Below are 12,027 nucleotides of genomic sequence, written 5' to 3' on the forward strand. Positions count from 1 at the left end.
GCATAATCAGCATGTCGCCAAAACCCCATCCACAGAAGGCGCCATGGCTTGCTCCCCACAGCCCCACCCACAAATGTACCTCATCCACCTGTGTTTCATGCACGTACACCCTAAGGCAACCGCGGTTTTTCAGCGTGAAATATTAGGACACTGATGGCAACACGATGTCTCCATGGTCTAAATGCACAACAGCATGTGCGTCAGTGCCGCATATTTTCATACCGTTAGACGGCAACGTGGGCACAACTAAGCAGCCCTTCAACGCCATATCCCCTGAGGGGCCCTCACCCTCTTTTTGGTGATGTCGTGCGTTCAAGTTAAACTTGGGCATTACTCGGGCCAACCAGAATAAAATGCTCAATCTTCAACTTTGAAGCCCGGGTCAGGCCCAAAGCGTAATAGTTTGGTCAATATTAGGCCCGAGCTCGAATAAACAATAAGTAGTATTGTTTAGCTGCGGTTTTTTTTCCTGTTCACCAAACAACAGCAAGAACACATGGCATCCCTGATCTCTATATGTGTTCGGTTTAGCTAACTCAGAGGCAGAAATTTCACGTGCTGACCAATTGTGCAAACCTGTCCTTATGTATTAAAACCAAATTTGGGTCATCCATTTTCATAGCATAATTCTAATGTCTAGATGTTGCAAATCTTGGAAGAAATCAAACACAACTAATAGCAAAGAACATTATGTCATGCTGTTAACTTTGTGAGTATATAATAGCTGCACAACTTCCTCTTACAGTAACAATTCAATACTTGCCAATGATATGAATTTCTGTAAGCTTAATTAGATAACATTTTACATGACAGACCTCGCTGAATCTCTTCAGAGTACATGAAAGGATGTAAAGGTGCTGGAGTCGCAGGGAACCCAAAATGCGCAAATGAATTCTCAAAATATAACTATTTGTACCGCTCCATCTAAAAAAATTAATCAACATTGAACTAACGGGACGTGCACTTGTGTAAGGTTGGCAGTGCTTCCTGGTTGGTCACGAGGTCCTGCGCCAATCTATCTGTAAAAAGATTAAAAGTTATTCCAGACATATCAAAAGAGGATTTGTTAGATGAGTACCATCAATTTCATTCCTTTGAACTAAAATGCCTGCTACTCCAAAATTAAAATACCCTCTAAATCGATTCAAGAGATATTGTCACTGTACGTCATGAACTGATGACATTGCACAGAATGCAGATTCAATCTGAAAAATATACTAAAACCATTGGGACGATACACGTGCATGTAGTGTATGTGTACGAAAGATCCAGGGTGAGTAAAAACAAGCTATTCATACGTCAGAGGAGAGAACAGGGGCTCCATGTGGCTCTTGCGTTTGATTTGGAGCTGTGGCAACACGCCGTCCTCCAACCCCGGCCGTTTCAACCTAGTCTTGGCACCACGTCAGGGGAGAGGACAAGTGCTCCATGCGGCGCTTGCAGTCCGATTTGGAGCTGTGGCAACGCACCGTCCTCCAACCCCTGCCGTTTCAACCTAGTGCACTACAAATTTAGAGCGGCCATCATTGGCACCACCTGCTTCCTCGCACCTCCACGCCGACGTGCGTTCCTCAAGTCGAACCCAGACATCTTGAGCTCAAATTCTGCAGCACACATCAGAACCAGCAGGCGATGGAAGCGGCCCTGAGGGAGGGTGCAGACTCTTAACGTACGTTGTATACTTTAGGATCTTAAAGTTAGATGCGGCACGTGTGCCTGTTTCTTAGGGACTTTAGTTGACCCCTCTCATAGCAGGAATTCTGTAGCACTTGCAAGTACTGAGATCAATAATGATATAACTCAACTTAATTAGGCCACCGCCACAAGGAGGCCCTGGACATCAGGGTGGCATACCAAAAGCAGTTCAGGCCAAAGCTCAAGTACCTATTGCCGGTAGCACGCACAGACACTTGGAGGCTTCTTCTTCCATTGGTCGCTTCCCGTCATGGGTCTGCCTCATGCCAAGAAACAACCCTGGCGTTGGACTCACAGCAGCAGCGTCGCCCTCCTCAAATCGCCAACGTCGAGACTCGGGTCGACGGCCTCAAGGATGCGGCCCCTGCGGGCGCCGTGGCATGCGAGGCCTAGCAGCAGGAGCCACTCTACGTCCTCCTCATTGAACTCGCCGGTGCCAAGCCTCAGGTCGACCGCCTCGTCCCGCGCCCGCAAGGTGGAGCTTACGCTTGCCCTCCAACAGCTGGCTGCACCTTGCCGATTTTAAGGACTTCGATCCGATTGGTTTCTGTTCTCGTGGTTGCATGCGAGCAGGAAGATTTTTGTGAGAAGGAAATCAAGGGGATTGGCTTTACCGTGCCGTCCTCATTAAAAGAGGGTAAGGATTGGATCAAAGAAAGGAAAGGAGACCGCGTAGGATCAAATAGGAAGAGGAAGGAGATCGGCAAGGGAGAAGGAAGAACGGAATCAGCAAGGCAGCGTTGGAGAAAATCGGGTAGACCCCGGCATGCATGGTACCGATACCTACGTATTCTCTGTGATTAATTGGGCATATACGTGATATGTGAAGCCCAATTTTAATAGAGAAGGAAGGCCCAGTTGGGTCAGGCCAGAGGCCAATTTAACAGATGGAAGACAACGGACCAACAGCAACAGATACGGTTTGTTTAGGAAAAGATTGTGCTCTTCTCGTTTATTTTAAATCTAAGCAGTCAATCTTCATAATTAATGCAAAATCAACGGATATAAAGGAACGATGTATGGAGAACTATGAAAACCTCCATCCTTTATTATTAGGTAAAGATAAAGATAAAGATATACTATGCCTAAACAACACCAGTCTACCAGTAGAGTATGGTATCGGGAGAAATCATGCAAAACTTGCAGCCGTGTTCGCTTAACTGGTTTCACTTGCTTCCTTATCATCACACCCGTATGACAAATTGACAATCAGTTCACGTTGAATTTTATGCCGTCGTAAATTTTGTCTTAGGCCAGCTCTAACCGATCCCCTATCCCGACGCAAGGGAGGATAAATTCGGTTTTCCTCCCTTACGCCGCACAAAAAAGGCCACCAGGTTCAAGCTCCGGCTCCAATCGCTACAATGGCTGTCGGGGTGGCGACCGCCTCTTCGGCGACGACCCGCCGCCATCCCGCCGGAGCCAAAAGAGCTAGAAAACCGATGGCGACGACCCGCCGCCATCCCGCCGGAGCCAAAAGAGCTAGAAAACCGATGGCGACGACGACGGCCCTCGCCAAGGAGGCCACAAAGAAGATGAAGGCCACAACGATGCCCCGTCCACGGTTGGCGCCTCATGCAGCGTCTCCGGTGGGATTGAGCAAACAAATATAGCCATACATATGGTACAAACTTCAATACCCATAGCCTATTTCACGCATGATACAACATGATAGTACAAAGATAGTGTAAGACTAAGAGAGTTATTGGTTGTGTTGTCATCCAGAATGCACAAACATAGTTGCAGCATCACAAACATACTGATCATGTACAGATTGAATTGCACAATATTAACTGCGAGGAGGAATCTGAAGGGCACATACGGATCATGTACCGATCGAATTGCGCAAGATTAACCGTGGGGAGGAGTCCGATGGGATGAAGGGGGAAGTGAAGGCTTGATGCGAGCTCACGGTCGCTGCCTGGGAGGGTTGGACTTCCAAGATCATGGTCGCCACCGGAGATGGCTCGACTCTCGTGAGATCGGGAGTTATTTTCCTTTTTGGCGGACCTAGAGGAAGGAAGGAGATTCGTGAGATATTGGAAGGAGAGAGTCGTGCGAAATATTTTTTAGGATCGTGAGATTTTTATTTTGAGGGGTAGAGTCGTGAGATGATGGGATGTATAGGAAGGAGGGAGTCGTGACAGATTTTGTTAGATAGACAGAGCATATGTTCTGATCTTTAGGTCTCTTTTCATCCGAGGACTCTCATAATTTCTAGGAAATTTGAAATTAACGTGGTAGTAACTTCTATGGAGTCAACGTAAGATCTAAACTATAATAATTCGGTCCCACCAGATAAACGGCTCCTGATTACTAATTAACATGGGAATTTCACGAGAGTCTCTAATTAATATAGATATAGATATAGATTAATTAATAGATGACAGCTAGATAGATTAATAAAAGAGAGACAGACCTGGAAGTTTAAAAGGGGCACATGAGAGAGAGGTGCGTGGCAAAGAAAGAAAGATGCGTGAGAGGTTGAGCTAGCAAAAACATATATTTTTATGTAGGATTTTATGAGTCAATCTCCACTGTAATAATTCGGTCCCACCATATTAATGACTCGTAAAATCTAATTAACGTGAGAATTTCTAGGGAGTCTAGAATTAGTATAGGTATAGATGGATGAGTTAATATCACCGGGAGTCACAGAACTTGCGCTCGATGTTCAATTTGGTGCTAGAACTTTGAAAATACGGAATTGTAGTCACTCAACTTGACTCAAGCGTGCACATACGGTCACAAAATACATATGCAGACATATCAGTGTGTACGGCCCTACATGTCAGTGAGTGAGGGCTCTAGGCCGAAGCATTTTTGCACAAATCACCTATGTATTTTTGTAACCGTATGTGCACGCTTGAATCAAGTTAAGTAACTGCAATTCCGTATTTTCAAAGTTCTAGCACCAAACTGAACATCGAGTGCAAGTTCTATGACTTCCGGTGATATTACCTCTAGATGGCTAGATTGCATGCAATGAACTAACCACTGCATGACGTGCAAGGTAGTCTCAGCTCATTAAAAACATACACGCCCCACGTCTCGTATTGGTTGATTCCTTTATTAATGTCAAGAAACAAGAAACGAGGTGGGACTTAATGCACCGCCCTAGCCCCTAAGTGTTTTGAGATTATTTGATTATTCGTAAGATGACTTATGCATCGACACGGCAGGAGTATCATATAATACTTTATTTATTGCCATATATGACACATAGTAACATAGCATTTATTATGATACGGTACATGATATGATACTCAACTCTCTCTTTCTTCATTTAATTCTATGACATCTCATCAAAATTGTCTAGTTGACATGCATGATACTAGTTATGATACTACCATTACGACCGACCTTATATTACTAGAGTACTTAGTGTGCTCTTTAATTACCATCCATGCTAACCGGTATAGGACTCCAGTCCGATTTTTGTTCAGATGTGGTCTGCGGATTTTTTATTGTTACTTTACAAATGTCAACATCTACTGTCATTAGTACACTTGTATCACCATCTTTTCACCGAACTAGTACACCTATACAATTTACCATTGTATTTGGTATGTTGGTGACACAAAAGACTTTTATTATTTGGTTGCAGTGTTGTTTGAGAGAGACCATCTTCATTTTTTGCCTCCCACGAATTGATAAATCTTAGGTCATCCACTTAATGGAAAATTGCTACTGTCCTACAAAACTCTGTGCTTGGAGGCCCAACACAAGTCTACAAGAATAAAGTTGCGTAGTAGACATCACTGATTTGAACGACTAGAGCAGGAAGATCAGAGATTGAAGAAGCATGGCGGTCGTTAGATGGACATCCAACAGTCAATGCTCTCGTGTGTCGACTAAGTTGATTGAGTCTTGCGTACGCGCCAGCCTATTTTTTAGGAAGGCATACACGTGAACTAAGTAGGCCTACAAGTCAACCCCAAATATGTGCAAAACAACATATAACTCATCTGCCATTATTCCTAATGATTCACATCCCATTTGCTAATTCTTAAGGATTTTTTAAGCTCATATTCTTTGTGTTAGCACTACATCCCATATTCTGGCCATGGTCAATAAAGTCAACGAAACTTTGCATATTTCGGTGCGGTCCGAACTGTTTTTAATTCCGAAATTTCGAGTCACATTCAAACTAATTTGAAAAAATAAATTTATATTAATATAAAATCCAACATAATTTTCACCAGAAAAAATCAGGAAATTTAAAATCTTGAAATCCTAAAAAAATTAAAACTAATTGTCCGTTTGTTGTGTTTTTAAAATTTACAGCCCATTTCTTATTACTTATAGCCCATTTTCTGGGCAAGCAAATACATCCCTCGTCGGCTTGAAAGATTTCCTGCCCAGCAGGGCTGAGGAAAGCAAGTAGGTCTTGGTTTGGTATTCTGTAAAAAAAATAGAACGGAGCATGCCATTTTTAGAAAGAAAAAAAACAATTGGGCTCGTCGTGTGGTAAACATAAAAAGCCTAGGCTATATGGGCCACAGCCCCGCACAGCCCCATTGATACCCATTGATAATGGCTTGGGACCCAGATGTCAAACCATTAGGAGGAAGCATTTTTTGGCTTGTAATTACGAGGCACTTGCTTGCGTATTGCCATGACTTGGTGGGTCCCTACTGTCATCCTCTTCATGTATAGTCATCTACTGATTCCTCTCGATTATTGACCATGTTGACAATGCCATACAGCGGCGCACCGCGCACAACGAGCGAACCAAGGCGGAGGACAACGGCGAGGCCTCAGACGGGAACGAACAGGAGCCATGGAAGATGTGGCAGTGTAGTCGCAAGCGGAGAGGAGAACGATGGTTGACTGGTTCGGGTGCGGATGCGGGTTGGGGCTGACGTCGCCGGAGAATTTCAAAAAACGTTCATAAAATTCATTGAACTTTTCTCATCTAATTAGAAAAATGAAAAATAAATAGGAAAAGTAAAAATAAAAATAAAAAAGGAAAAGGAAAAGGAAATGAAGGAATAATAAAGGGATAGGAAGGTTGTTCTTGTTCATAACCACATCGGTGGGGCTATCGTAGTTCAATTGCACGACGAGGTCGTAGGGTCTAAACCTGGTGCTCGTTCTTTTTTTACACCACTTTAAAACGGAAATGGGAGGCAATATGGGCCGGCTCATCTTGGCGTACCGAGTGTGCGCCCATTTGCGTACACCAAATTTATGGGCGCAGAGGGCACCGTTTAGGGTTTGCCAAACCTATCCTCCAATGGAAACAACCAAACAAAATGCAGTTATTGGTTTTTATATCTGTTTTTTTCTCATTTGTGTACCGAGTGTTTTTTTATGCAGTTATTTGTTAGTATTACCCTTTTCCCTGGGAATTTTTTTTCCACATTTCATCACGTGAAATTCCGTTCCGAGGAAAAAAAAACAAAATATAAATGGATCGCCCATGCAGGTCTGGAACCTGCGACCTTGGCCTTATTAGGCCCACGCTCTAACCAGCTGAGCTAATAGGCCAATTCAATATCATTATAAAATGACACTTAATAATAATAATTAAATAAAATCAAAACCCGTAGGTAGTAGCTTTGGTAATTCTACCAAAGGGCAAATAACCACGCTGCGCAGCGTCAGAGCGATATTTGAAAATGATGATGGATTGATGGGCACTGTTCGACGACACACATTCTGCATTAACCTAGGAGCTCGGCACGTACCGCAGACCCTCGACCTCGAGCGGGTCACTAGCTTGTTCCCTTCGTATTCCCGTCGGTCCGTCCGTTCGCTTCTGGGAACAGTGTGCTGGCTGCACGCACAACTATTCGTGCGTGGCAGATCATACCCTGTCCGATCACGGCCGTACGCCCGGTGAATGCCGCAACGTGCGCGGGGCCGCCGGTGTTAATTTCATGCCCTATTGCATGGCGCTACTCGTCAACTATATCTCGCCTTAAACAAGCCCGTAAGAAAGTCTCGCGTCAAAGTTTTTGTATCCTTGTCGTTACTAGGCCGAGCCATTTTCGCGCTCAGGTTAAGAAAAATTAGAAGGGAAAAGGCGAGCATGAGGGATCGATCCATGGTCGTTTCGAACGTAGCAAGCACGACTAGTCACCTCGCCCACCCACAGTTCATGATATGTACAAGGGCGCGACCTACTTCAAGTAAGTTGTGCGGGAAATCTCAGTTTTTTCCTTTTTCCTATTTTGTTTTGTTTTGTTTTTTGCCTTTTCTTTTTTTTCTTTTGCATTTGTTTCTTTCTTTTCTAAATTTTATGCTTTGTTTGGTTTATTTCATTTCTATTTCGGTTTTCACTTTTTATTTTTTTCTTTGTTTCTTTTTATTTTCCATTCTACATTCTTATATACATGATCAACATTTTTTAAATACTTACTCAACACTTTTCAATTAATTGTTCAACATTTTTTTCAAATACTTATTCAAAAAAATTTAAATAATTGTTCAACATTTTTCCAAATACTTGTTCAACATTTTTAAATACTTGTTCAAAAAATTTAAATAATCGTTCAACATTTTTGAAACTTATTCAACATTGTTCAAATACTTGCTCAACATTTTTAATACTTATTCAACATTTGGGCCAGCCTATGTGCAAGCCCTCCAATTTTTTAATTTCCATTCTTTTTCTTTTTCCTTTTTTGTTTCTATTCTTGTTTTTTCTATTTACATAATTCAACATTACCCGAGCTCCTCTTCAAAGTTAGATTCATCAGCATCATCATCATCACGGGAGGAGGAGGAGGAGGAGGGAATGGAGGTTGTGGCGGAGGTGGAGCCGGTGGCGGCTTTCAAATGACGGCGGCACTGGCGGAGCACATCGCCGCAAAGGGCCAAATTGCTTATGAGCTAGCGGACGACATCGTCATCGCCACCATCATCGCAGGCCCTAAATTCAGAATGAGTTCTCTGACATTCATAGAAATTTATTATGAATTTAGGTTAAATTTTCTCTATAAGCGCATATATACTCATTTTTTATGTTGGGGTTGGCGATCTTTACAGACTTTTTGTGTGTTGAATATGCACCATCCAAAATCAGTCTCTGCTTTGAATGGTGCATTTTGAACACACAAAAAGTCAGGAGTTCAAATAAATTTTAAAAAATGAAATCCCTTTGTAACAGACGAGTTTCCGTATGAAATCCTGATACTTTGAAAGAGATTGTCCGTTTTGTACACGAAGTTCGTCCAGTTTTTGCCGTAACCCTCTCAACTTTCTTGCACATGCTATGTGGATGAAATGATGATACCATGCCAACTTTCAACCTTTTCAGAGTTCATTTGAAATGCTTTTCAATTTTAGGGTCTTATAGCTCAAAATAATTAGTAAATGCATGAAAAATAACAAATGAAGTCAGAAATGATTGAAAAATGATGATGTGGCTTTGAATGGTGCATTTTAAACACACAAAAAGTCAGGAGTTCAAATAAGTTTAAAAAAATGAAATCCCTTTGTAACAGACGAGTTTCCGTATGAAATCCTGATACTTTGAACGAGATTATCCGTTTTGTACACGAAGTGCATCCAGTTTTTGGCGTAACCCTCTCAACTTTTTTGAACATGCTATGTGGATGAAATGATGATACCATGCCAACTTTCAACCTTTTCAGAGTTCATTTGAAATGCTTTTCAATTTTAGGGTCTTATAGCTCAAAATAATTAATAAATCCAGGAAAAATAACAAATGAAGTCAAAAAGGATTGAAAAATGATGATGTGGCTTTGAATGGTGCATTTTGAACACACAAAAAGTCAGGAGTTCAAATAAGTTTTAAAAAATGAAATCCCTTTGTAACAGACGAGTTTCCGTATGAAATCCTGATACTTTGAAAGAGATTGTGAGTTTTGTACACGAAGTGCATCCAGTTTTTGCCGTAACCCTCTCAACTTTCTTGCACATGCTATGTGGATGAAATGATGATATCATGCCAACTTTCAACCTTTTCAGAGCATTTGAAATGCTTTTCAATTTTAGGGTCTTATAGCTCAAAATAATTAGTAATGCATGAAAAATAACAAATGAAGTCAGAAAGGATTAAAAAATGATGATGTGGCTTTGAATGGTGCATTTTGAACACACAAAAAGTCAGGAGTTCAAATAAGTTTTAAAAAAGAAATCCCTTTGTAACAGACGAGTTTCCGTATGAAATCCTGATACTTTGAAAGAGATTGTCAGTTTTGTACACGAAGTGCATCCAGTTTTTACCGTAACCCTTTCAACTTTCTTGAACATGCTATGTGGATGAAATGATGATACCATGCAAACTTTCAACCTTTTCAGAGTTAATTTGAAATGCTTTTATAAACTCTAATAGCAAAAGGAATCAACTAAAAAGCTTTTATAAACCTCTAGTATTTTCGTAAAGAATTAAAATTTAAACTATTCAAATTTGGAAACTAATGGAGTAACAGAAAGTTTATAATTATTCTGAGCTAAAAGCAAAAAAGAATAAAAAAAATAAAGCAAAATCAAAAGAAAATAAATAATTCAAAAAACAAAAAAATACTAGAAAAAATAAAAAAATGCCGCCTAATGGGCCACACAGCCTGCATACGACTAGAAACCCATCTGCGCATGGGCCAGGATGCAGGCCCGCAGGCCCAATAGGCCCAACATGGCAGTGACAAGGGTAGGCATGTAATGCCTGCATATTAGACAGGAGCTCAGCACCTGAGCTGCAACGCAGCTTATAAACAGGTGCTGAGCTCTCTCAGCTAGCGAGGTGGGACTAAACTTCCCACCGCACCGCGCCAGCACATTAGTCCCGGTTGGTGGCTCCAACCGGAACCAATGCTCCCCTTTGGTCCCGGTTGGTGGCACCAACCGGAACCAATGCCCACCCTTTAGTCCCGGTTGGTGCCACCAACCGGGACCAAAGCCCTCTGCTTCCCGCCCTTTGGGCTGGTGAAAAGAGGCCTTTGGTCCCGGTTGGTGCCACCAACCGGGACTAAAGGTGGCATTGGTCCCGGTTTGTGCGTCGAACCAGGACCAAAGCTTTTGCTATATAAGCCAGCACTTAGGAAATTTTCAGATTTCCATCGCCAGTTTCCCCCCGCCCGACGACGCCGCGAGCTCGATCTACACCGCCAGGCTTGTTGGGAATCGTAGCATAATTTAAAATTTTCCTACGCTCACCAAGATGCATCTATGGAGTCTACTAGCAACGAGGGGAAAGGAGTGGATCTACATACCCTTGTAGATCGCGAGCGGAAGCGTTCCAATGAACGTGGATGACGGAGTCGTACTCGCCGTGATCCAAATCACCGATGACCGAGTGCCGAACGGACGGCACCTCCGCGTTCAACACACGTACGGTGCAGCGACGTCTCCTCCTTCTTGATCCAGCAAGGGGGAAGGAGAGGTTGATGGAGATCCAACAGCACGACGGCGTGGTGGTGGATGTAGCGGGTCTCCGGCAGGGCTTCGCCGAGCTTCTGCGAGAGAGAGAGAGGTGTTGCAGGGGAGGAGGGAGGCGCCCAAGGCTGTAGGTTGCTGCCCTCCCTCCCCCCCTTTATATAGGCCCCTGGGGGGTGCGCCAGCCCCAAGAGATGGGATCTCAAGGGGGGGCGGCGGCCAAGGGGGGAAGGGGTTGCCTTGCCCCCCAAGGCAAGGGGGAACTCCCCCCCTAGGGTTCCCAACCCTAGGCGCATGGGGGGAGGCCCAAGGGGGGCGCCCCAGCCCACTAGGGGCTGGTTCCCTTCCACTTTCAGCCCACGGGGCCCTCCGGGACAGGTGGCCCCACCCGGTGGACCCCCGGGACCCTTCCGGTGGTCCCGGTACAATACCGGTAACCCCCGAAACTTTCCCGGTGGCCGAAACTTGACTTCCTATATATAATTCTTCACCTCCGGACCATTCCGGAACCTCTCGTGACGTCCGGGATCTCATCCGGGACTCCGAACAACTTTCGGGTTTCCGCATACATATATCTCTACAACCCTAGCGTCACCGGACCTTAAGTGTGTAGACCCTACGGGTTCGGGAGACATGCAGACATGACCGAGACGCCTCTCCGGTCAATAACCAACAGCGGGATCTGGATACCCATGTTGGCTCCCACATGTTCCACGATGATCTCATCGGATGAACCACGGTGTCGAGGATTCAATCAATCCGTATGCAATTCCCTTTGTCAATCGGTATGTTACTTGCCCGAGATTCGATCGTCGGTATCCCAATACCTTGTTCAATCTCGTTACCGGCAAGTCTCTTTACTCGTACCGCAATGCATGATCCCGTGACTAACGCCTTAGTCACATTGAGCTCATTATGATGATGCATTACCGAGTGGGCCCAGAGATACCTCTCCGTCACACGGAGTGACAAATCCCAGTCTCG

At 43.8% G+C, this 12,027-nt stretch overlaps 1 non-coding gene across 1 annotated transcript; it reads right to left on the reverse strand.

Annotated features, from left to right (window-relative positions):
- Positions 1-7,110: 7,110 nt before the first annotated feature.
- TRNAI-AAU (transfer RNA isoleucine (anticodon AAU)) lies at positions 7,111-7,188 on the reverse strand. Its single transcript has one exon. It is a non-coding gene; the product is annotated as a tRNA-Ile (tRNA).
- Positions 7,189-12,027: the final 4,839 nt, after the last annotated feature.

This window comes from Triticum aestivum, chromosome 7D (genome assembly GCF_018294505.1).
Source record: "Triticum aestivum cultivar Chinese Spring chromosome 7D, IWGSC CS RefSeq v2.1, whole genome shotgun sequence".
NCBI classification, from domain to species: Eukaryota; Viridiplantae; Streptophyta; class Magnoliopsida; order Poales; family Poaceae; genus Triticum; species Triticum aestivum.